We start from the raw sequence: 24,414 nt of genomic DNA on the forward strand, positions 1-24,414 counted from the left end.
AATTCCTCTGCTTGGCAAACAAAATATCATCAATTACTAGGGTGACTTTTTTTAATACACAATGTATCTGACACTATCTATGTCCATGCACTGCAATTGTCTGGATTTTTTTCCGTTTTCATTGGGAGAAGATGCTACAGGTCCTTTTTTTTCATTCTTCAAATACTCTGTTTTCTGAGTCTTTGAATCCTATGTAATAAATTGCTATCAAGCATAAGCCCCATCACATGTTCAACTTATTGGCTAATAATGTGCTGTCAATATATCTTGAGCATCAAACAGCAATGAAGGGAAAGCAAGAGCCAAAACTGTCATGGATCATGTCAAAAAGTATTCAATCATGTCAGGGCCACCAGGTATGATTTTGATAAGCTCTCTTTTGATGAGTTCTAACTTGGGAATCCATGTTCCTTTATGAAGAGGCTACTTTTGACTATTTGGCTTCAGTTGACAACATCCATATCATTTAAGTTGATAATTTATAAGAATTAGAACATCTGCTCAAAGTTTGACAGCTCAAGATATCAAGAATATGAAGCAAAATGGAAATGGAAAGTCTGTTGACAAATACATTCACAAGGGATAAATGTTAAAATGGGAATGTTATAGCGAGTGGTAACATTAGATAAAATATTTTCACATTTGGAAGAGTTATTAGGAAAGGCCAATGGAGTGGACGTAACCATGGACTTGATTAAATTTGTTTCAGAACACACTGGCCTTTACTGATGTAAATTTAATAGCCTGGGTTTGAACATTTACATTGCTTCATCAATTTCTGGAAGTTAGAATTATATATTATTGAAAATATTATCTTTTTTATGTATTTGTTTGTGATACTTGGAAGTTATTAGGTATAGCAGACTTAATTTCTTTCCAATATGAAAGGACTTGGTAAACCATTTTAGAAAGCAAATTTTGGTTGGCATGTAATCATAGATAAATAAGACCCAGTAAGGACTATAAATTCATTTTCTCAAAATTATTAAGGTAATAGACGACTTTAAACAGAAAGCTAGTATTTTCATGGTAACCATACAGGATTTTCATTTCAGATATACTTAATTGAGTAATATGATGTAAGAAAGAATGATGTGGGAATTTTGATGCCCCTTCCTCAAAGAGATTTATGGACAATTCAAGATTCAAGATACTTTTATTGTCATGTAAGAAAATAGATGTTTGTCTACACAAAATGTTATTTAACTCTCGTAAGGATATGCAATCAGCAAAAAATGCCTAGTGCCCCTTACAGTTAGAGAAAGAGAAGCAAAAAAGAGTCCTTTCAGAGTCACTGAGTGTCAATGGATTCACCTCCAGCTCTTCCGCAGCCTCTGCAGCCAAATAGGCTTCAGTCCCAAACATTGGCAACCCGAGCTTCAGATCCAAACCACCAACATTATCAGGAAGCCTTTAGCGCCTAAGGCCCCTCAGGAGCTCTTCCCACCCTTGGCATCCTTCATATCTCGATTCTGATATCTGATACCCCTTCAGCCAGTCTCGAACCAGTCTCCAGCAGTCCACAGCCTTGTATGCCTTGGATCGCAAGACACCAGCAGCCTGCAGCCTCCATGGGTTCCTTCCTCGTTGCAAACAGTGGGCTGTGTGTTCTTCAGATATAGAGCTCCTCATTGGTCTGCTGCCATGGTAACCACCTGAAGTGCCAGTTGATGAAGTAGACAAAGATGATGTGATCAAACAATAATCATGGCTTTTATTAGCAGAAACTCATGGTACAATAATGAAAGACAATAGGTGCATACACAGTTATACCCAAGAGGAGTGTCCTTAATAGTAGAGATAATGCACAGCCAATGTTAGTACAGCAAGGCTCACCAGAGGGGAGACAGGCTGCTTGACAGACATTCACCACAGTCTCCCCCTGGCAGAAGAAGGGTTAAAATCAAAAGGACAGTTGCTAGGTAAGACTGAAGCAAGCGATACATGGATACCATGTTTGGCATCGAGAATACACTAACAGCCAAAATATGCCAGAATCTAGAAAGCAATCGAAATATAATGTTTTATGAATATGTCATCCTATCAGGTTGTTTACGAATTCTGGTGTTTCTTCTCAAAACAGATGGCTCCTTTGCAACCTTGGAAACTGGTACAGGTCTGTAGTGTGGGAAGGAGTGACTTCTGGACCCGCTCCAGACTCGCCAGCGTGAGGCAGTGGAGCCTCAGCATGGCCATCTAAAAGCTTACTAGGGGTCACAGGCTGGTGGTGGCGGGTGAGTCCAATCTCTCAGGCTCACTCTGAGAAGGGGTGTGAGAAAGGGGCAAACCAGGCGTGGCTAGATCTCTTAGGGGTACAGTGTCAGTGCTCCCGTCTGGGAATTTAACATGAGCGTAGTTGGGGTTAGTATGCAGTAGCTGAACTGGTTGGACTAGGGGGTCTGTTTTACACGCCCGATTGTGGCTCTTCAGCAGCATGGTTCCAGGCTCAAATAAGCAGGCTGGCCAGTCCATCACAGTTCCTGATTTCCTGGGAAAGGCAAGCATACACTCATACGTACATACATACATTTGTTACAGTACACAATAAAGACCAAATAGAATGTAATGCCTCAGGCAGCACCTCCTGCCATCGGTAACCATGTGTTTTTAAAGCAAGATTAACAGTCTTCCAGACTGCAGCTTGAGCCCTTTTGACCTGCCCATTGCCCTGTGGGTTCTAGCTCATGGTACGGCTGGTAGCAATCCCCTTTCGTAGCAGGGCTTGCAGTTCAGCGCTCATGAATGCTGAGCACCTATCGGTATGAATGTAATTGGGAAAACCAAAAATGCTGAAAATTCTGTCAAGTTACTTAATGACAGACCCTGACGAGACATCAGGGCAGGGTATCGCAAAGGGAAACCTGGAATATTCATCAATTACTGTAAGGAAATATACATTTTTGTTGTTGGAAGGTAACGGTCCTTTAAAATCTAAGCCAATCTTCTCAAAAGGTCGGGTTGCCTTGATGAGATTGGCCTCTGGAGCTTTGAAGTATTGCGGTTTGCATTCTGTGCAAACAGGACAGCTTTTAGTCAGTTTCCTGACTTCTTCCAGAGAGTAAGGAAGGTTGTATCCCTTATGTAGTGGAAGAACCTCGTGACTCCTGGGTGGCACAGTCTGCTATGGATCTCTTTTAGCCCCTCCAGCTGAGCACCGGCAGCAGATCGTGTCAATGTGTCAGAGGGATCATTTAACCTGCTGGTTCTGTACTGGATCTCATAATTATAAGTTGAGAGTTCTATTCGCCAGCGTGCCATCTTATCGTTCTTGATTTTACTTTTGTGTTTAGTACTGAAGATGTAGGCTACAGATTTCTGATCAGTGACAAGGGCTAATACTACAGTCTGGAAGACTGTTAATCTTGCTTTAAAAACACATGGTTACTCTGTTACCCAGTGGCAGGAGGTGCTGGCTGAGGCACTACATTCTATTTGGTCTTTATTGTGTACTGCCACAAATCAAACATCTCATGAACGTATGTTTGCCTTTCCTAGGAAATCAGGAACTGTGATGGACTAGCCAGCCTGTTTATCTGAGCCTGGAACCGTGCTGCTGAAGAGCCATACTCGGGCGCATAAAACAGACCCATTTGTCCAAACAGTTCAGCTACTGCATACTAACCCCATCTATGTTCATGTTAAATTCCCAGACAGGAGCACTGACACTGTACCCCTAAGAGATCTGGCCCCGCCTGGTTCGCCCCTTTCTTTCCTTCGAGGTTCCAGCACTCCTGGATATTTCCTCATGGCACTTCTCAGAGTTTTGGCTAGAGTGACGGCCTGGTCAGAAGTTAAGGGCTCCATCTCCAGCAGCCTCTGTCAGATGTAACTGGAGTCAATCCTGTTGAAAAAAGCATCCAGCTTCAAGGCATTGCGGTGTTGCACATTGACTGCCCTGACATCACATTCGTTTGCCAGCAAGTCGAGAGCCAGTGCATAGGCAGCATCACTTTCCCTGGTTTCTGGCGTCTAGTCAGCAACTGGTGTTGAGCAAGCACCACATTCCGTGGCACCGCATAGTAAGCAGTCAGACATTCCCGGGCTATAGCCAGAGCGGTAGCTCCTTGCGTTACGGTGAAAGGGACCTCACCCAGCAGAGAGTTCAGGTGGCCCCACTGCTTCACCTCATTGACCACGTTGTTTCGAGCCATGTGGAAATAGAAACAAGCAATCCAGTGGTTGAAAATTTCTCTGGCCCTCGGGGAAGACTGGTCGATTATCAGCCGCTCCGGCTTGAGTGCTACATCCATTTCTGCTAATAAAATTGAAGTGCCAGTTGATGAAGTAGACAAAGATGATGTGGTCAAACAATAATCATGGCTTTTATTAGCAGAAACTCATGGTACAATAATGAAAGACAATAGGTGCATATACAGTTATATCCAAGAGGAGTGTCCTTAACAGTAAAGATAATGCACAGCCAATGTTAATACAGCAAGGCTCGTCAGAGGGGAGACAGGCAGCTTGGCAGATATTCACCACACCACCCCACAGGGTCATCTCCTCTGCTTCTTCTCCTCAAACGGGGTTGCTCTTCCCATTACTGGTGCCCTGCACCTGTCCTCTTCTTCCCTGGAGTCTGTCACCCCTTGAAGCACTGCTGAACACAGGTGCCATTTTGGGCCCAGACCCTCCAGTCACGGATTTTAAAATAAAACATCATCGGCTCCTTTAAAAGGCCATTTATTTGCAGCAGCTCTGAAAGAACCACCTTTTTTTTTAACTTTAGAGAACCAGTCACATTGGAACAGGAAATTGACAAAATAGTCAACATGAGCATATGAAGTGCCTACAAGCAACAATGTGATACCCACTTTTTATTAATAGTGTGAGGGTTAAGAATTTCCTAGAACACTAAAAATAATTCACTTGTTCTTGATCTAAATACTACCCTGCAATCATTCCTATCCACCTGAGATAAATAATGTAATCTCAGGTGATCCATCAAAAAGATCAGTTTGTCAATGAAAACTTATTAGATTTAATGGCTACTGTTCCTAAAACTTCAATATCTATTTTAATGACAATTTCCAATCCTTCCAAACAATTTTACACAGAATGCAAACATTTATAATAACAAAAATTATGGCTGGCTTCATGGGTGCAGCCCAGTTGAATAACATGAGGGCAAAGATGATCTTTAATCACTTTCCTCTGTTTGCACACACACACAAAATTCAATAAATTATTTTAAACAATTCTCTCTTTTGTTTTCAATCCCTATCCTCTGAAAAATCTATGCTCAACTGTCACTGACAGATAGATCTGGTGTCACTACAGCAGGCATTGACTTACAGATATTTCAAATTAACCCATCAAATATCAACTGAATGCCAGATACTACTTGAAAATCAGTTTAAAATGAGTAAAGACTGCAAGTTAATCTTCCCAGAATAGCCAGTGACACTCTGCCTCTGGACCTTTTTGGATTTGCATTAAGATTAGGCCATATGACCATAGGACATGGGAGTAGAAATAGGCTATTCAGCTCTTCAAGTCTGCCCCACCAGTTAATCATGAACTGATTCATTTCCTCACTCAGCCCCACTGCCTAGCCCAATCCCCATAACCTTTGATCCCCTGGCTAATGAAGAACCTACCAACCCTCTGACTTAAATTCACCCAATGACCTGACCTCCCCAACTGCATGTGGCAACAAATCCCACAGTTTTACCACACTCTGACTGGAGAAATTCTTATGCATCTCTGTGCTAAGCAGACTCCCTTCAGTCCTGAAGTTGTTCCCTTTTGTCCTGAACTCTCCAAACATGGGAAAGTGCATTGACTCTGTCCATGTCTTTCAATATTTGAAATGTTTCAATTAGATTTCCTCCCCCCCCCCCCCCACCAACTTAAATTCCAACAAAATACAGGCCAAGAGCTGTCAAATGTTCCTTATATGATAACTCTTTTATTTCTGGAATCATTCAAGTGAACCTCCTTTGAACCCTCTTCAATGTCAGCACATCTTTTCTTAAATGAGGAACCCTTATCTGCTCACAGTACTCCATGGGATCTCACCAGAACCTTGTCAAGTCTCAACATGACATCCCTGCTCTTATATTCTATCCCTCTTGAAATGAATGCCAGCATTGCATTTACCTTCTTCACCACCGTCTCAACATCCAAGTTCACTTTCAGGCTCTCCTGCTTTTAGGGTGAGATATTGATGTTGCTATCAATATTTTTGCTGTCATTTCTAAACTCTAATGCAGCTCAGATCCCAAAACCCATTCCAAATCTCAAAATGTACATTTTGCAAGGCTTCAGCTATAGTTAAGAGCTTCTGGGAGGTTATAATGGCCCATTTGTCCTCAAATATAGACATCACAGAAACAGGCCCTTTAAACCATATTGTCTATAATGATCAAACTGTCAACCCAATCTAGTCTCATTTGCTCACATTTGGCTATTATCCCTCGAAATGTTTCCTGTCTAAGTGCCTTTTGAACATTACAATTATACCTGCATCTATCACATCCTCTGGCAGCTCCTTTCATATATCCACCACCTCTGAGGTCTCTTGTAAATCTTAAATTTAAGGTGAAAGAGGAAAGATTTAAGAGAGGCTTCTGGAGTTCTTTTTCCACACAGAGGGTGTTGGATATATTGAACAAGCTGCAAGGGGAAGTAGTAGATTTATGTCATCTAGTTTTATATTTCTTGGCATCGTGACAACAACTATGGCTGTTTTCTTACCTAGGGGTCTCAGGGTTTTATGTACCTCAAAAAGGTTACCTTTCAGCCTTCTCCTCTTCAGGTAGAAAAGCCCCAGTCTATCCAACCTCTCCTTATAACTCAAGCCCTAAGAACATCCTTGTGAATCCTTTCTACACTCTTTCTAGATGAATGATGTATTTCCTATATAAAGTAAAATGTAGTAAAAAGAATAAACAATAGATAAAAGTCAGAGCTGAGAAACAAGGCGTATCCAGAGATGCAGTCAGTCTTGGGTGCTGTTAAAGTCAGCATTGTTTATGCATATTTATTCATTCAGAGAATGCAGGCATCACTGAACAAGGCCACAGATTATTGCCTGTTCTCATTGTGCTTCACATGATTACTCTGCCTCACCATTCCAGAAGGTGTTTAAGAATCTTCCAAATTGGCAGGTCTGGAGCTACATAAAAGTCAAACTAAGGATGGTTATTGCCTTCCCTGAAGAATGTCGGTGAACCATAGAATCATAGTACCAGCCCTTCAGCCCACAATGTTTTTCTAATCGATATACACCTATTCCAGCATCATTCTAACTTTTCCCAACCACTCAGCCCATTTTTCTTATTGCCTCGCATAAGAATTGTTTAAGTGTTTCAATTGTGCCATCCCCCACCACCACCTGTGGCAATGCATTCCAGGCACCCAATTGTCTCTGTGTTAAAAAAAAAACCCTACCTCTGACATCTACCTGAAATTTTCCTCCACTCACCTTAAGATTAAAGAGAATTCTGTTCTGGGAAGTAGGTGCTTCTCAGAATCTTATACACAGAGAGAGAGAGAGAGAGAGAGAGAGAGAGAGAGAGAGAGAGAGAGAGAGAGAGAGAGAGAGAGAGAGAGAGAGAGAGAGAGGGGTGGGGGGGGATGGGGGTGGGAGAGAATGACCCCGGAGAGAGAGTGTATTGTGTCAGAGAGAAGGAGGTGAGTTCGTGGGGAGAAGAACACGTCTCCCAGACAGGTGTCACAGAAAGTAAGATATGTTCTTCAATCCAGGCCTCATGCTGGTAAATCTCCACTGCATCCTTCCTTAAGTTTCCACATCTTCCACATCCTTCCAATAATGAAGAGACCAGAAATGAACACAAAACTTTAAGTGTGACCTAACCAGAGTTTTATAAAGCTGCAATTTACCTTGTAGCTATGGAACTATATGAAGCCCAGCATATCATACACCTTATTAACCAGCCTATCAATGTGCAGCAACTTTGAAGGATCAATAGACATGGTCCCCCAAGATCTGCCTGTCCTTCCCCTCTACTAAGAATCCTGTCATTAACCATGTACATGTTTGACCTTCCAAAGTTCATCACTTTACTCTTTTCCAGATTGACCTGCATCTGCCACTTCTCTGCCCAATCCTGCATCCTGTCTATATCCTGTTACAACCTATGACAACCTTGTACATTATCCTACCTTCAACACATCTACAAATTTACTCCAGATGGATTTCAGGATTGCTATTCTCAATGCCAGTCCTTTTTAAAAAAAAAATCTGGAAGTTATTCAATTGAATTCAAACTCCCAGCCACCACAATGGGATTTTAATAGTTCTGGCTTTTAGTTTGACTAATTTAAATACTTAGTTTCTGTACAATGTCTGCAAACACAGTCACATAATAAATATTTTGCTTTAAGTTTTACTTTAATCTGTAAGAAAATCTTGACTCATGCATTACATTTGAAAAATATAATAATTTTCTTTTTTGAAAAAAATATTAAAAAAATAATATTCTTTGAGGAGTTTAAAGCATTGATTTTAGCATTGGTGAGATTAGCTTTTGAGATTCCCTATTAATTTTCTCTGTATTGACTATCAGGATTTCTGTATCTAAATGGATATATCTGGAACAAACAAATTAGTCTTCTTAAAAAGGAGAAAGGAGTCAAAGGAACATTTCTAATGCAATGTTTTGTTTTTGTAAATGTATCACTGATTTTAAGTGGCATCTGTGATCAAGATCAGTGAAGAACTATTATTGCTCAGTGTTTTGATATGGGAATGTTGACACGAGATTTCCAGAGTTTAGCATTGAATAGTGTTTCAGCATATCTGGAATGTTTCCCATCATCTACTCAAATGATGCAAGATTCTGGGATTGTGACATGATAACACCACCACAAAGACAACTGAGTATCTGGGGAATGTGGACTGTTTAAAAAAAATTAAGAATGCCAAATACCAGGAAGAATTGAGAGGGAAGGTTAATTCGATGTAAAATCAAGGGCAGAATAAGAAGTAAAGAGAATTATGGCAAAAATCCTGCGGTAATAATTCAGTCATCCACTACATAATTTGCCAGCGTACAACGGATTATTCATTATTTATAATTGATGATGCAGTGCCCCTAAATAGAAACCCACTTTTCTGATCCAATTTCTATGATAATTCTATTATTTTAAAAGGAATCTTGTATTGTGAATTCCATGCATATTAAATATAATATCACACTTATAAATCACCATGCTGCATGAGTGGTGGGACAGTCGACAGGGTCGAACCATCTACAAAGGTCGAAATATAATCTCCTCAATTTGGAAACTTGTTCATTTCATATATCAATTTCGCTGGAAATATGTTTCATACTATAATGAGTTTCTGAGGGTTTATTTTGATATGCATGTGAACATTCTTAATTGTTTCAGCTACACAGGATGTAAGAGACACCAACAACAACAGTAATAAATTAAAATGCACCATGAGACAAGAAATATAGATAAAAGGATCGATAAAAAAATTGCATTTGTAGTTAATGCAAAAAGAATGTTCCAATCATCCAGAATTAATGTTATGGCTAGGGTAGTGCAGGGAGATTCAAAAGCCTGATAGCAGTTGGAAGAAAAATGTTCTAGACCTTAGGCTTCTGTACCACCTGCCTGAAGGTCACAGCAAGAATAAAATGTGACTAGCATGACAGGAGTTCTTTATGATGTTAGCTGCATTTTTGAGACAGCACCGCGCATGGATGTCTTCAATGGATGGATGGGGGGGGGGAGGTGTTGTGTCTCCGATGGACTTGGCTATGTTTCACACTTGCTGCAGACTTTTGTATTCTTGGGCATTTGGGTTTCCAAACCAGGCCTTGATACTTGCCATAGTGCACCTACGGAGGTAAAATTGGGTATTCAATGGCATATTGAATCTTCTGTAGAGTGACAAAGTTTGGGAACTGAATACCCAAGGATAATCAGCAATTAGAAGCTGGAGAGACTCATGTTGTTTGACCTGCTGAGTCCCTTCATCTTCTCATTGTTTGCTCAAGATTTCTGCACCTGCAGATCTTGTGTTTGTCCAAGAATATTCGATGTTTCAGATTTTCAGATTTCAGACTTATTGTCAGAGAACATGCGTAACATCACATTCAACCCAAAGATTCTTTTATCTGTGGGTGATGCAGGATTACCACTTATTGGTAGTGCAAAAAAAAACTGTACACAACAGGTAACAACAGTAAACAATGTGCAATACTGAGAGAATTTTTCAAAATCAATAAAGTGCACAAGTCAGGGTTCTTGAATGAGTCCCTGATTGAGTTTATTGTTGAGGAGTCTCATGGGTGGAGGGGTAGCAACTGTTCTTGTACCTGGTGGTGCCACCTATACCTCTTTCCTGATCTTCAGGAAGGGCAGACAAAAATGAAAAGGAGAGGAGGTGTTGGTCAATACTGTGAATGGATATTCATGCATATCACAGTGAAAATATTGCTATAAAATTACATTTAAAAATGAATAAATTAGTGCAAAAATCAGAGAAATTGGGTAGGGTCTGTGGTCATTGTCCATTCAGAAATCTGCTGGCAGAGGGGAAGAAGTTGTCCTCGTGTTGCTGGGTGAATTAAAAAAAAACACCAGAGAATAGAAATCATTGATAAAAGTTGTGTAAAGGCCTTCTAATTATAGTGATTGTGAGGGAGAATGCATAAAGCAAATGAGCACAACTAAATATAATCAGGATTTAGCTGTCATGCTTCTCTTTCCTGACCACCAATCAACGATCAGGACTGAAACAAGACCCACCCTCAATTCTGTGTCATTATGCTCTTTCTATGATATATCTCCATCTCTCTAAGATCTATGTCCACCTTAAATATTTCTATTGATCCAGCCTCCACATCCCTCTGGGACAGAGAATTTCGGAGATTCACTACCCCATGAAAGAAGAAATTCCTAAGCACCTCAATTTTAAATGACCTTCCTTTGTTTTATAATGATGGCTACCCTGTCAAACCCCCTTAGGATCATATATGTTTTTATAAGGTTACTCCTCATTCTTCCAATCTCCAAGAAATAAAATGCAAAGCTATCTTGACTCTCTTGATTGGACCACCTTCTCATGCCAGGAATTGATCTGGACATTCCCCTTTAGACTGTATCTAATGCTGCTATTTTTTTTTTATTCAGTGAGAGGACCAAAACTCCAGGCATGACCTCACAAAGAGAAAATGACAAGGAATTGAATGATCTTATAATATTGGTGCTGCATGAATCTACATGTAGACCATCAAACCAATTAGCAATTAAACTACGAAAGATTAATTCTCATAATGTATGCAGAGACCTCCTTCTGATCTCCTAGCTTTTCTTCATAACCAGAGCCAACATCACTGGGCTGAGAAACAGTTTCTTGCCATGGGCAGTGAGAGTGCTGAATGACCAAAGTAACTCCTCACACTAACCATCCGAGACTCTCATATTTACAAAACAAAATTTATCTATGTATTTATTTATTTGTATACATGAAGACTTGTCCTGCATAGGTATTGTTCTTCTGTATGTGTATTATATCTGGTTGTGTGTCTGAATATTTTGCACTGAGGACCGGAGAACATTGTTTTGTCAGGTTGTATTTGTAAGGGTGACGTGGTTGCAGTGGCAGTCAGCGCAATACTGTTATAGCACCAGCAGTCAGGACCATGGTTCGAATCCCGTACTGTCTGTAAGGAGCTTGTACATTCTCCCCAGGGTCTCCATGGATTTCCTCCACGTGCTCTGGTTTCTTCCTACTATTCAAAACATATGGGGGTTGCAGGTCATTTGGGCAGCGCGGGCTCATGGGCTGAAAGGGCCTATTCTGGTGCTGTACGTCCAAATTTAAAAAATTTTAATTCAAAATAATAATTTAATTAGATGACAATAAACTTGAATTGATTTGACTTGAATTGACTTGACTTAATGTTTTCCATTCAACCTATTCACTGAATAGGCTCTCTGAATAGGTAAACCCTCTCTGAATTCAGAACATTACACCAACAACACAGTCTGATGAAAAATTATTAACCAGAAAACTTTACTATTTTTTTCCTTGGTATCAAATGACAATAAACAATTAAATTCAATTCTCCCTCCACAGATGGATCCTGGCCTGCTGAGAATTTCTGTCATTTTCTCGGTGTTATTGGAGACTCAAGCGAATGTAAATGGTGGAGCAAACAACAAGCTACTGGAAAATCTCCACTCATCAGGCAACATCTGGGGAGATTAATGAATAGTCCACATTTCAGGTCACGATGCCTTCACTGCAGTGTGATTTTGTTGCTGTTAAGCTGAACCTTTATCTTATTATCTATTGTGCTCAATTCACGAAAGTGCTGGAGCAATGGTTTTCAAACTGACCCCCTAAATTCACATACCATTTCAAGTAATACCTATGCCATAGGTGCTCTGTGATTAGTAAAGGTGGGATGCGCGTGGAAAGAAAAAGTTTGAAAAGCACTGTTTTAATTGTACCTAATTGATTTGTTCTGTGCACGGTTTCATAACGCTAAAGGAAATGGGCTAACAATAAATTTTCTCAAGCAAAATAGTTCAGTAACAATTGGGTCTAGAGCAGTGATTCTCAACCTTCCCTTCCCACTCATCTACCACCTTAAGCAATCCTTTACTAATGTGGTGCGCTGTCGGTCAGAAGCAAACACACAAAACCAAAAGACTGTACAGCAGGCTTTACTTGACTTAAACCTCCCCAGATCCACCTGCGAAATTGTGCTGCTGTGAGCTCTGAGTGACTTCAAAAGGGCTGGCTCGGGCTTATATCCCGGAGGGTGATTGACACTTGACCGGGTGGGGCTTGGTCCATTCAGGCTGGCTGATTGACAGCCAGCCAGGTGTTGCTTTGTCCCCATGCTCTTCTGCAGATACAGAGGTTGCCCCCTGCAGTAGGCCATTGGTGTACCACTACAACTAATCACAGAGCACCGATGGCACAAGGATTACTTAAAGTGGTATGTGAGTGAAAAGAAAAAGGTTGAGAATGACTGCACTAGATATTTGTAGAGTGGCAACATTAACTCTCAACTATTAAACTCGATTCCTCAACTAATGGAGTCCCATAGGTCTTCTTAGCAACCTTCATAATAACTTTGAGGGATGTATGGATTTGGACCCCAAGGTCCCACTGTTCATCCACACTGTTAAGTATCCAACCATTAACTCTGTACTCAGCCTTCAGGTTTGACCTTCAAAAATGCACCACCTCACACTTATCCAGATTGAACTCCATCTGCCACTGTTTCACCAAACTCTACATATTGCCTACATCCTTTTGTAATCTATTCCAACCTTCATATCATTTAGCAAACTGACCCATCCTTCCATTTCTTCATCTAGGTCATTTATAAAAATCACAAAGAGAAGGATCCCAGAACAGATCCCTGTGCAATTCCACTGTTCACTGACCTCCAGGCAGAATACTTTCCATCCACTACTACTCTCTGCTTTCTATATGTAAGACAATTTTTAATCCACACAGCCAAGAATCCATGGATCCCATGCCTCATGACTTTCAGAATGAGTCTCTTATCGTGGACCTTGTCAAATGCCTTACTAAAATCCATATATACCAAATCTACCACCCTACCATCATCATACATAACCAATGTTTCAGGCCTCAGTCTTTCATCATGGTATGAGCAAAAAGCAGGCAGGCATCTGCCTAAAACGGGATGGAGAGGGGCAGGAGAAGAGTACATACAATAGGTCATGGGTGGATATTGATGGGAGAGCAGAAGAGAAAAAAGATGAGAGGTGATGGGGGATGCAATAGCTCTCTGAATGGAGAGGCAAGGGGATGGGGAGCATGAGTTTCTCCAGCACTTTTGTGTATTAAACTACAATCACAGTGTCTGTTTAACAGCGTCTATTGTGGCTCATCGGGTTAGTTGTTTTACCTCTTTCATCTGTTTTGTATTCTAATCCCCAACATGTCACAGATAATATTTATGGAATAAATATTCCTTTATAAGTCTATTAAAAGCCATTAAAATGTACCAAAGTCTAATAATGGAAAGGTTCTGCTCATTCTTTGTTTCTCAGGGCTCCAATTGGGCTTTAAATGTAATCTATACAACTCTGCACCTCAAGTCTGCATAATTTAGTGCTTTACAATGAGTTAATCGACCATAAAACCAGGCTGGTGCTTAAATTGCAACTATCTTGACTGTCCAAAAATAAATCAATACTCCTGCCATTGAGACAGTATTTGATGCTTCCCATGAAATGAACATGAAAGGTTTATGTCAATTGACTAGCCACACTGGCAATGACTGGTTGTAAATCCATTCACATTGGATGAAAAGACGAAACAAATCAGGGACAACATTCATTTAAAAAAATGCTTTCCTGGACAGTGACCAAATTCATTGCCAATGAGAACTAAATGTAAGATCCCTGCATATTTGGTAGAAGCTGGAAAATGAACAGTGGAGTTTTACATCAGTTTGCTACAATGAAGTCTCAAACTTCTTGTAGCAACCTGAGGTTTAACTCATATGGTCCTGGGACTTATCTATCAGAATATTTTCAAGAAAATCCAGCACTTCTTCCTTATTAACCTTGATGTGTTCCAGCACAGTAGCCTGTTTTACGCTGACCTCACATTCACCATGGTCTGTCTCCTTGGTGAACTCTGAAACAAAATTTTAATTTGTGTATGTTCGTATTTTTATTTTTGTTCTTATTTCATTGAATTTCACCTGAAGTAGAGAATCTTCATCTTATAACATTAAAGTTAGAAGCAAGGATTCAGAGAAAAGAAAGGTATTTTCCCAAAAATGAAGTCCCTAACAGATGAGATGAAGATATCAATCAGTTTGACTTGCACATTGGATTTTGCAGTACTTTTTGAGAGAGTTAAAAATGCAAATAATTTTTTTCTTCTTTTTCTTCTTCACTGACTTCTCAGGATCAAGAATTGTTTCCACCCTTGTTTTGTTAGTTCTGAGGCAGTTGGTGAGGCTTCTGTTGGAACCATTTATAAATGTACTCATTTATCGCAAGTTACTGTAAACCAATAGGTAGTGGTGTACTGAAGGGTTGGTGCTGGGATCTACTGCTACCTTCTACCAGGTCTTTGTCTCGACCTTCATATGCCCTTATTTCAATTAATAACGTAGTGCAGAGATCTGTCTTTATTGAGAAGTGGTTCCTGGAAATGGCAATTAGTCCATGGTTTCTAGAGTTTTCCTAAAATCTCACTGAGGCCTGTGTGCACAGCCCACTTCTGTTCATGCTACTGACCCACAGCTGCATCGCCAGATCCAGCTCCAACAGTGTCAACAAGTTTTCAGATGACACAGCAGTAGTCGGTCTCCTCAGCAAAAATGTGATCTACTGGGATCGTTGACTGAAGAGGGTGCACAAAATCACTGAGGATCCCTTCCATTCTGCACACATGCTTCCACTGGGAAAGTGATACTGGAGTATCAGAGCCAGACCACCAGCTTCTTCCCACAGGCAGTGAGAATGCTGAAAGCTCAAAGGAACTGCTCACACTAACTATCCGAGACTCTCATATCCATGAAACAATATTTATTTATTTAATTGTATATATGAATACCTATCCTGCATATATATGGTTTGTCTGTATGTGTATTGAGTCTTGCGTGTCTGCATTTTTTTGTGCTGAGGACCGGGGAATGCTATTTTGTTGGGTTGTACTTGTGCAAATCACATGATAATAAACTTGACTTGAACACTTGGAGGTTAGTGTGATGCTTCAGACACAAGTTGGTATTGTCTTATAAATGATGAGTGTAAAGTCCATCCTTTCAAAAGCTTGTTGGAGGTGAGATGCACCTCTACATCACTATAAATGATCATGAACAGGAGAAGGAAGTAAAGTGGCAGAACACAGGCAGCAGAGTTTTTGATGTACTGAAATTTACTGTATATATTTTATATATATATATAGATATATATATATATGTGTGTGTGTGTGTGTGTGTGTGTGTGTGTGTGTGTGTGTGTGTGTGTGTGTGTGTGTGTGTGTGTGTGTGTGTGTGTGTGTGTAATAGTCAATGCCATGTAAAAATGGATTCTCATATTTTTGGCCCAAAATCTGGTATTTGACATGTTTTGTATGTAAAAGTAGACCCCCTATTTTTCGCCCTGGCTGCCAGACTCTGAAGCTCCCAATACCTCAACTGCAGACTCTCATATGGGCCCTGGCTGCCCATCCACCAGAGCTCTCGACCCTCGACCATAGATTATCACCCAGGCCCCAGTCACCTCCCCATCAGAGTGCCCGATGCCCAAATCACAGATTCTTGCCCAGAACCCAGCGGTAGGCCCATCCTTGCTCCTGACACCCCGACCGTGGACTCCCCCCAAGGCTTTGGTCACCTGTACATCCAAACTCCTGACACCCTGAACGTAGATTTACCACCCGGTCCTGGACACCCACCTCACCCTCCTGCCCATCAGATCTCCCCATGTTCACACAATGCAGGACTTAGCATGATCAAAAATAATAAGCATGTAATAATCAACCCCCTAAATTTGCTCCACAAAATTTGACTGTTACTCTCGTATAGATGGTACTAAGTAAGAAGCATGGCTGGGAGAGGCAACACCTCAGATTTGGCAAAAGAATAGATGTGATTTACAGCAACTGATGATCGGAAGAAATTGAGGAGGTAACAGTGATGGAAATAGAAACTTTTATTGACGGAGCAGATGCTACCTCAAAGTGACACACCAAATTTATTATCAATTTGCTACAGCTTGATTAAGCAACCAGGCAATGGAATCCAATTGATAGACCGGGTGAGGAAGTTAGAATGGTTCATTGTCAGTCAATGAGACTAAAGAAGTTCACATAAAATGAAATACTTTGAAATGGTTTTAAGATAAAGCAGCACATAAATCTAACTGTTTTGTTTCCTGTAAATTACTTTCTGCGGTGTTGAAACTATTCCATTAAAAGTCTTCTTTAAAAGATTCATTAAACTGTGTCTTTGCATGTCCCAGGTAATGAAAATCTTATAGAACTAATTGCCAAGCAGGCAAGATACAATTGTAAGAGTCATTTTCCTACTGAAACACCCTGTGAGCTGTCTGATTGAGTTACCAAGTAAGTGCTTTAAAAATATAAGCAAATTTTGCCTGAAGACACTTCAATATTTTCATAAGGCAGTAAATTAGATATTGAATGCCTTCTTCATTCTGCAGCTTAATTTGATAATTGTTTCTGCTGTAATGACTAAATCATCCTTTCATTTCCAATCAAAAAAGCAGATAAATTTAACTCAAAAAATAGAGTGCCTCAAGTTCATTCTCATTTTAAGATTGCTACTTCCATTATTTGGTCAATACATTCTTAAGCTAACGGCATTTTAAGTCGTAACATTGATAACTTTTAATGAATATAATTTGATAATGGTGTGTGAATATTAAATGATCATTCTGAATAACATAAGGAAATCTATGAGAAGATGTGCAACATGTATTACACTGGACAACAGTTTGTTTCAAAAGATTTGCTTCCTTAAAATAAATTGCAGATCATGATTAGACAACCTCAAGCTGAACATAAAGATATTTTCAGATTTGCTGTATCATGTAGGAATTTGGGGGAAAAAAAATACATTAATGATTGCACATTTTGCACAACAAATATAAAGAGCTTGGGGTTAGTCTTATTCACAAATTTTACCACCCAAGCAGAGCTCATAGGCTTTGTATGTGCAGTCATGTTGTGTCTGTGAACCTTAAACATATACTCACCACAAATGCAATAGGACGTATCGCAGCTGTTGCAACATTGGTGAGACATTTCTGCTGTATTGAATCTTCCTCATTTAATGTTATTGTTAAGTGCCCTCACCATGTTATTGCCTGAAGAACATGAACATCAATGTGTGTTCAATCTATATCAATGTGATGCACAGCATTTGTATATGGGAGCTGCTTTCATAGACTATTTTCATCCATCCTGACTAAGCATGCCCAGGCCTAAGACAATAATTGCATAGCACCTGAGTGCATGCCCAGGCATGGTTGAACTGACCAAAACTACTTGATTTGTGCCAGTCGACTTAAAATATGACAGGAAATCACACAAATAGATTATATCTAATTAATGGGACCTGTTAGGAAAATTTTAAGGTGAATTTCGTGATCAGCAGCTGAAAATCTATAAAATACACCCAAAAATGTTCAAGAAGCAAAGTCTTTGTTGTCCACTGTTACCATGATAATGTACCCATTTTAAATGTAGCTGTATTTAATGACTTTGTGATGATTCTATAAATACAGATTTAAAGGCCTGTCCATTAGCAAATGAAACTTTGATTTGAGTCTTTAAAAAATTCTTAAACTGAGTTTTTGGTTGTTCTAGCCTAAACGTGCCTGGGAAAAGACCTGAAATATGTCTGTTGTGAACAAGTTTACTGTGGACAAGTTTACTGTGGACAAGACTTACAGTTTCAAATCTAGATTTACATCATTGTTGGACTTTTTTATTGGAGATGGCATGGTGTAGCTAAAAAAAAGTGCAATTAAATTAATAATTGACAGACAGATCCAATTAAACTGTTTGAGGATTGGCTGTAATCTCTCTGTAAAGTATCATCCCCTGGAGCTCCTTAGAAATTAGTGACTCCAGAACTGATCTTTGCAATGATGGTTTTTTTTTCACTTTGTACCACAATAGGTCCAACTGTTGGTCTGACAAAAAAAAATGAAACATAAAAAAATAGCAGGATAAATTTATAACTAATAGGAATAGAATTCCACCTGACATACGCTCTGCCTGAAGGCATTTCTCCCGATCTCAGTTCTAAATGCTAAACCCTACAACCTGAAGAAATGACCTTTGTTTCTTGACCTTCCAGACAGATTTCCAACATTGAACTGTTATGCCCTACCAAAATATTATATGCTCCAGTAAAATCTTATTCTGCTGAATTCAATTAATTAAGCCTCTTTAACCTGTCCTCTCCCCTCATAATAGTCCTGCCATCCCAGGAATGAATCAGGTGAATCTTTCTTGCATACCATTAATAGAAAGTATATCCATTTATTTGGATGTGGGGACTAAAACTCTACTCACTACTCCAAGTGTGGTCTTATCAAGGCCATGTAGAATGGCCTTAATATGTGTTTAAAACATAAAATGCTGCAGGAACTCAGCAGGTCTTGCAATGTCCACAGGAGGTAAAGATCTATAATTGAATTTTCAGGTTTGAGCCCTTCTTCAAGGTATGATTGAAAATCAGGTAAGCACCTAAATTATAAGGCTGGAGAGAGGAGCAAAGACCAACAGACAAAGGATAATAATTGAACATAGATAGGACAGGGAGAGGAAAGGCAAGTATTGATCGGGGGAGGAGATGGCTCTGTGAATGAAGAGCTGGAGGAAAGGAGACAGAATGAAAAGGAAAGAGAGAGAAAAGAAAGAGAAAGAGAAAGAAAGGAAAAGAAAAAAGAGAAAGGGAAAGAGAAAAAAGAAAGTAAAAAAGAAAGAGAGAGAGAACTAGAGGAAAGAAGAAATATGGATAGATGGGGGGGGGGTGTGAACTAACTGAAACTGGAGAAGTCATTGCGCATGCCATCTGGTTGGAAGGTGCCCAAGCAGAACATGCAGATGTTGTTCCAATTTGCTGCTGACCTCATTCTGAAAGTGCAATAGTCCATGGACAGACATGTTGGCTCAGGGATAGGGTGAGGATTTGAAATGGACAGAACCGAGGTGCTCAACAAAGCAATCTTCCAGTCTGCATCCAGTCTCTCCAATGTAAAGGAGACCATAACTGCAGCCCCCTGCAGATCCATACCTGGAAGAACTGTTTAGGGCCCCAAATGGTGGTGAGGGAGGAAGTGTGCATGCAAGTGTAGCAATTCCTATGGTCACATGGGAAGAGTGGACAAGGAAGTAATGGAGGGAGCTTTCCCTGCATAAAGCAGAGAGGGAAAGATGTGTCTTGTGGTGGGATCAAGTAGTAGGTAGTGGAAATGACCGAGGATGATATGTTGGTTATACAGGCCCATAGAGATGGAAAGTGAGGACAAGAGGAATCGTGTCCTTGATGCTCATGGGGTCGGAGGGAGCCAGAGCAGATGTGTGGGTAATGGAGGATATGGAGGTGAGTGCTGCATTGATAATAGTGGGGGGGGGGGAAGTTACAGTTTTTGAAAAAGACCTTCAGGATGATCTAGCATGGATGATAGAGACAAAGGGATTATATGAAAGGAATGGAATCCTTGCAGGGTACCTGCTCCCTGCACTCAAATCATCTTGAAATGAATGAATACACATTCTGTGGTAAGGATGGCATGGTTAGTTTAGCGCATAGATTCTCAAGCTGAGGCATACATCCAACCGATGGGGCATGGGAATATTTTGGAGGAGCTTAGGGATATTTTGGGAAATAATTAAAAAATTGGTTTGAAAAAATAAGGACGTTATGTTGGTGTGAAAGATGTGACTTGGCAATACTGTCAGTACAACACAATTGAAGTAACTTCCAAGTAAAATCACTTTGTTCATTCTATTTTCATAATATGTTTTTGCTCTTCGATGTTTCTCCGTTGTTTCTCCATTGTTTCTCTTATTTTAACTGCTGTTATCCTTGGTTAACATTTTAATTATATCTTTTTCTGACCAGTCTTATTATCATCCATTCCAAGTTATTGCATTGGCGATGAGGATTCCAAATGATCTCAACAATCATGTCCCTGTCCACATCCCTTTACTTTTTCAGTTCAATGGTGAATGAGACCTGTATCTGTATGTATCTTTGTGCACTGGCATATTGATGGGGGTGGGGTGGGTGAGGGGGGGGGGCATCCTGCCCCAGGCACCAGCCTGATGGGGGCACCAAATTCAGAAAAAAATAGGGACTCCAGAAAATAAAGCACAAGGCTAGTGCAGTTTTGATGCACTCTGAGAAAAAAATGTCAGAAACCGCACTAGTGGTTTTTTTAATGTGTTTTTTAGGGTCAGTATTCTTCCTTTGATTTGATCATTATTTTATTACATTTTTCAATTCTAAAACATAATAAAATATTGATTAATCTGTTTCTGGGAGCTTGTGCTGTTGCATTAATCTGTTTCAAGGAGCTCGTGCTGTTTTATAGTCAAAATGAGCAGATGAAGCAATCAAAAGGTTTGTCAATATTCAGTGGAGATCTTGAAATTTGGGTTTATATCTGCTATACATGATGAACATACACCCTGTAGCCTATTATGCCAACAGAAGTTGACAAATGAAACAATGAAAGCAGGACATCTTGAAGCTCATTTGAGGGTAAAACATCCTAACCATGTCAATTCGAAATTGGAATATTTTAAATCACTGAAAGAGAAGTTTGAAAATAGATCAAAAATCACTTCATTATTCACTGTGCCAACTACAGCCCTGAATCGTACCCTTGAAGCTCGCTATAAAATTTCTCTACTGATAGCAAAACATGGGAAGAATCATAAGATTGGTGAGGAACTGATTAAACCCACAATATCATTATTTTTCAAAACATTCTGCAAAAGGATGACAAAGATGTCCGACCAATTCCATTGAGTAATAATACTGTCTGCAACAGAATAGATGACATAGGTGAAAATGTTGAAACACAGCTTATTGAGAAGTTGAAATCACAAAAGTTCTTAATACAACTGGATGAATCTACTGTACAGGACATCAAGGCTCTGTTATTTGCATACATGAGATATATTGATCAGGAAATGTTTTAAGAAGAGATTTTTATTTTGTGAATCATTAGAAACAGCCACTACTGCAGTTGATATCAATACCAAAAGGAAACATGGTATCTTGTGCTGCAAATGGTGCTCCTGCTATGATGGTGTAATGGAGGATTTAGACCAACTTAATCAAGAAAGGATGCAGTTGCATCAGAAGACATAACCTAAATTCCACAGTGGGGCCCAGGGATGCAGTTGAATAGGGAGACATAATCTAATTTACACTATGAGGACCAGGGATGCATATGAATTAGTAGACACATCTAAATTTCACCATGAGGCCCAGAGATGCAGTTTTCTTTTGTTGGTCGCAGACTGTCAGGAGACCTTGAAGATAATTAAATCATTTATTCAAGGAGATAAGCTATGAGTAAACAACTTTTGGGTAATATAAGCCATGGTCCCACTGCTGAAGTTTGAGACTCTCTGAGAGGTGGCAACATCTCTCAGCAAGAAGAAGAACTTCTGGATTCCAACCAACGTCCCGGTCAGGAGAGGTGGAGAAACTATTACCGGCACCCAGACAACCTACTACGTGTGCGGTCATTGCCTCGCTTCGGCAGTTGGGACCAATCCAGGCGTTGATAAGTATAATTGGGAAGGGCTTGCATATTGTAGTTTGAAATCAGCTTTTGAATTCATAATAAAGACTTGTATAAACTGAAGTGCTCTCGGTGTGTGTGTCTGTTTGCTTTTGGTAGCTCAAACACTGTGACCAATCTAAAACAAACAAAGTGAGAGGTACAAGTTTACCCAGGACAGATGTTAAAAACCAGGATGATTAAAATGAATGAAGGATGAAAATCCAAACATGTTGGTTGTGCATTGTATTATCCACCGAGAAAACCTAGTTGCCAAGGAAGTTTCCTCTGTTCTACACGAGATACTACATTTTGTGATCAAGTGTATTAATGCCATCAAAGCAAATGCCAAATGTGAATGTCTGTTTAAGCCGTTTTGTGTCGATAAAAATGTAGAACAAGTGAGATTATTGCTTCACACTGAAGTAAGGTGATCGTCAAAGGGAAATTGCTTCAAAAGGTTTATGGAACTGATTGATCTCCTCAGCGAGTTTTTTAAGAACAAACCTGAAATGAAGCTCTTGCTAACAGCAGATGGCAAACCCTATGTGAGTTATTTGACAGACATTTAAGTGCATTGAACAAGCAACTCCAAGTTGATGCTCATTGATGCAAAAACAAATATTTGGATTCATGACACTTCTAGAATTATGCCAATGGAATATTTCTGCAAGAAATTTCACTCAATTCTATTGGTTGAATAAGTGTGAGGTAACTAATGCTGCTACGAACGTCATTGTTGACCATTTGAAAATGTTGGTTACCAACTTCAATGATAGATTTTGTGATTTAAAGGCAATAGATTTTCCCTCTTGGTTAATTCAACCATTGTTGGTGGACTTACCTGAAGTTCCAGTGCAATTCCAGTGCAATCCAGTGCAGAGTTATCTGAGTTGCAACATGATGAATCTGTGAAAACTCTGTTCAAAGTGAAAGAAATCATGATGTGGCTGTCTAACGAGATCCAAAAAAAAATACCCAAACTCGACTACTTTATACAGGGAACTATTGATACATTGTCCATCATCTTATTTAGTAGAACGTGGCTTCAGTGCTGTAAGTGATTTGCTACAAGTTAAGAGAAACCAACTGGAAATTACAAAAAGGAGATTTAATGTTTAAACTAACGAAATTAGCCCCTCAAATAAAAAAAAAATCTGCATCCAGCTTCAGGGGAAAGGTTTCCACTGAAGTGAGGAGATCTATCACATCTACCAGCTCTCCTCAACATCTTGAAAACATCCTTTAATTTGAATTCTGGTAAATCTACAGTGCACTCCCACCAGAAATAACAATAATGTACAGGACACAAGCCACACAAATTGTGGTAAAAACATTCAGAAACACTGGTGGAACTCATCCGCCCTTTCAGCATTCATAGAAGCTAAAGATATACAGGGTTGCTACACAAAGCATGCAGCCAGCGAAAGAACCACATAGAGTCGAAAGTGAGTTGAACCAACTGACTTTAATAGAACTCTCACCCGCATTTAAATCCCTGGAACCCATTGATGCTTGCGACTCCTGGGACCTTTATGACATCAGCTGCCAAGCTGTGGGCTTGCCCTGCACCTGAAGCTCTCACAGTCAGATCTGCTGCAGACTTGCCCGCGACTCCGTGAGCTGGTTTGCCTGTGGTGTGGGCGATCCACCACAATAGTAGGTTTCTGATTATCTGAAAACTACTTCTGAAATTCTCAGTTAACTGAAAAAAAATTTGGCGGCAACATGACGTCAAAAGTAGAAAAAAAATTTCACGCGACATGAACATACAGGGCTTTGATGCACTGTTACTGCCAGTTTGGTAACAACAGAGCTCAGAGCCAGCCGGGAAGAGAGATCCTGAAAGGCTGGATGGACTGGGGGGGGGGGGGGGGCAGCATCCAACTGGGAGGTGGGGTGGTGGTGGTGGCATTATTGGATTGGGTGGGTTGGGGGCACAATAACTCATTTGGGGGGTATTGGCCCTTGGTTTCTACACCTCACCATGAAGCTGGCCCAGTTTGGCTCTCCACTGTCGAAGCGTCATCAAGAAGTAGGGTCTCGGCCTCTTGGCCAGGAGCGGAGACCTTGGGCTCGCGGGCAGGATTGGCGATGGTGGTGGGGAGGTGTCGGGGATCAGTGACAGTGATGGGGAGGTGT

The 24,414-nt window shown here is 40.1% G+C and overlaps 2 long non-coding RNA genes across 4 annotated transcripts in view; one reads left to right on the forward strand and one right to left on the reverse strand.

Annotated features, from left to right (window-relative positions):
- LOC138761910 (uncharacterized) overlaps positions 1-23,720 on the reverse strand; it is a 49,829-nt gene extending 26,109 nt beyond the window's left edge. For 2 of the 3 annotated variants that reach the window (XR_011356611.1, XR_011356609.1), the window contains exons 1-2: positions 23,117-23,720; positions 17,716-17,826 (exon numbers count right to left, since the gene is read on the reverse strand). This is a non-coding gene — a long non-coding RNA (uncharacterized lncRNA). The remainder of the gene's footprint in view (positions 1-17,715; positions 17,827-23,116) is intronic. The other variant, XR_011356610.1, reaches the window with a different exon arrangement.
- LOC138761911 (uncharacterized) lies at positions 1,786-18,478 on the forward strand. The gene is made up of 4 exons (XR_011356612.1): positions 1,786-1,922; positions 12,065-12,215; positions 16,960-17,062; positions 18,329-18,478. It is a non-coding gene; the product is annotated as an uncharacterized lncRNA (long non-coding RNA).
- Positions 23,721-24,414: the final 694 nt, after the last annotated feature.

Source organism: Narcine bancroftii, chromosome 4 (genome assembly GCF_036971445.1).
Source record: "Narcine bancroftii isolate sNarBan1 chromosome 4, sNarBan1.hap1, whole genome shotgun sequence".
In the NCBI taxonomy this organism is placed as follows: Eukaryota; Metazoa; Chordata; class Chondrichthyes; order Torpediniformes; family Narcinidae; genus Narcine; species Narcine bancroftii.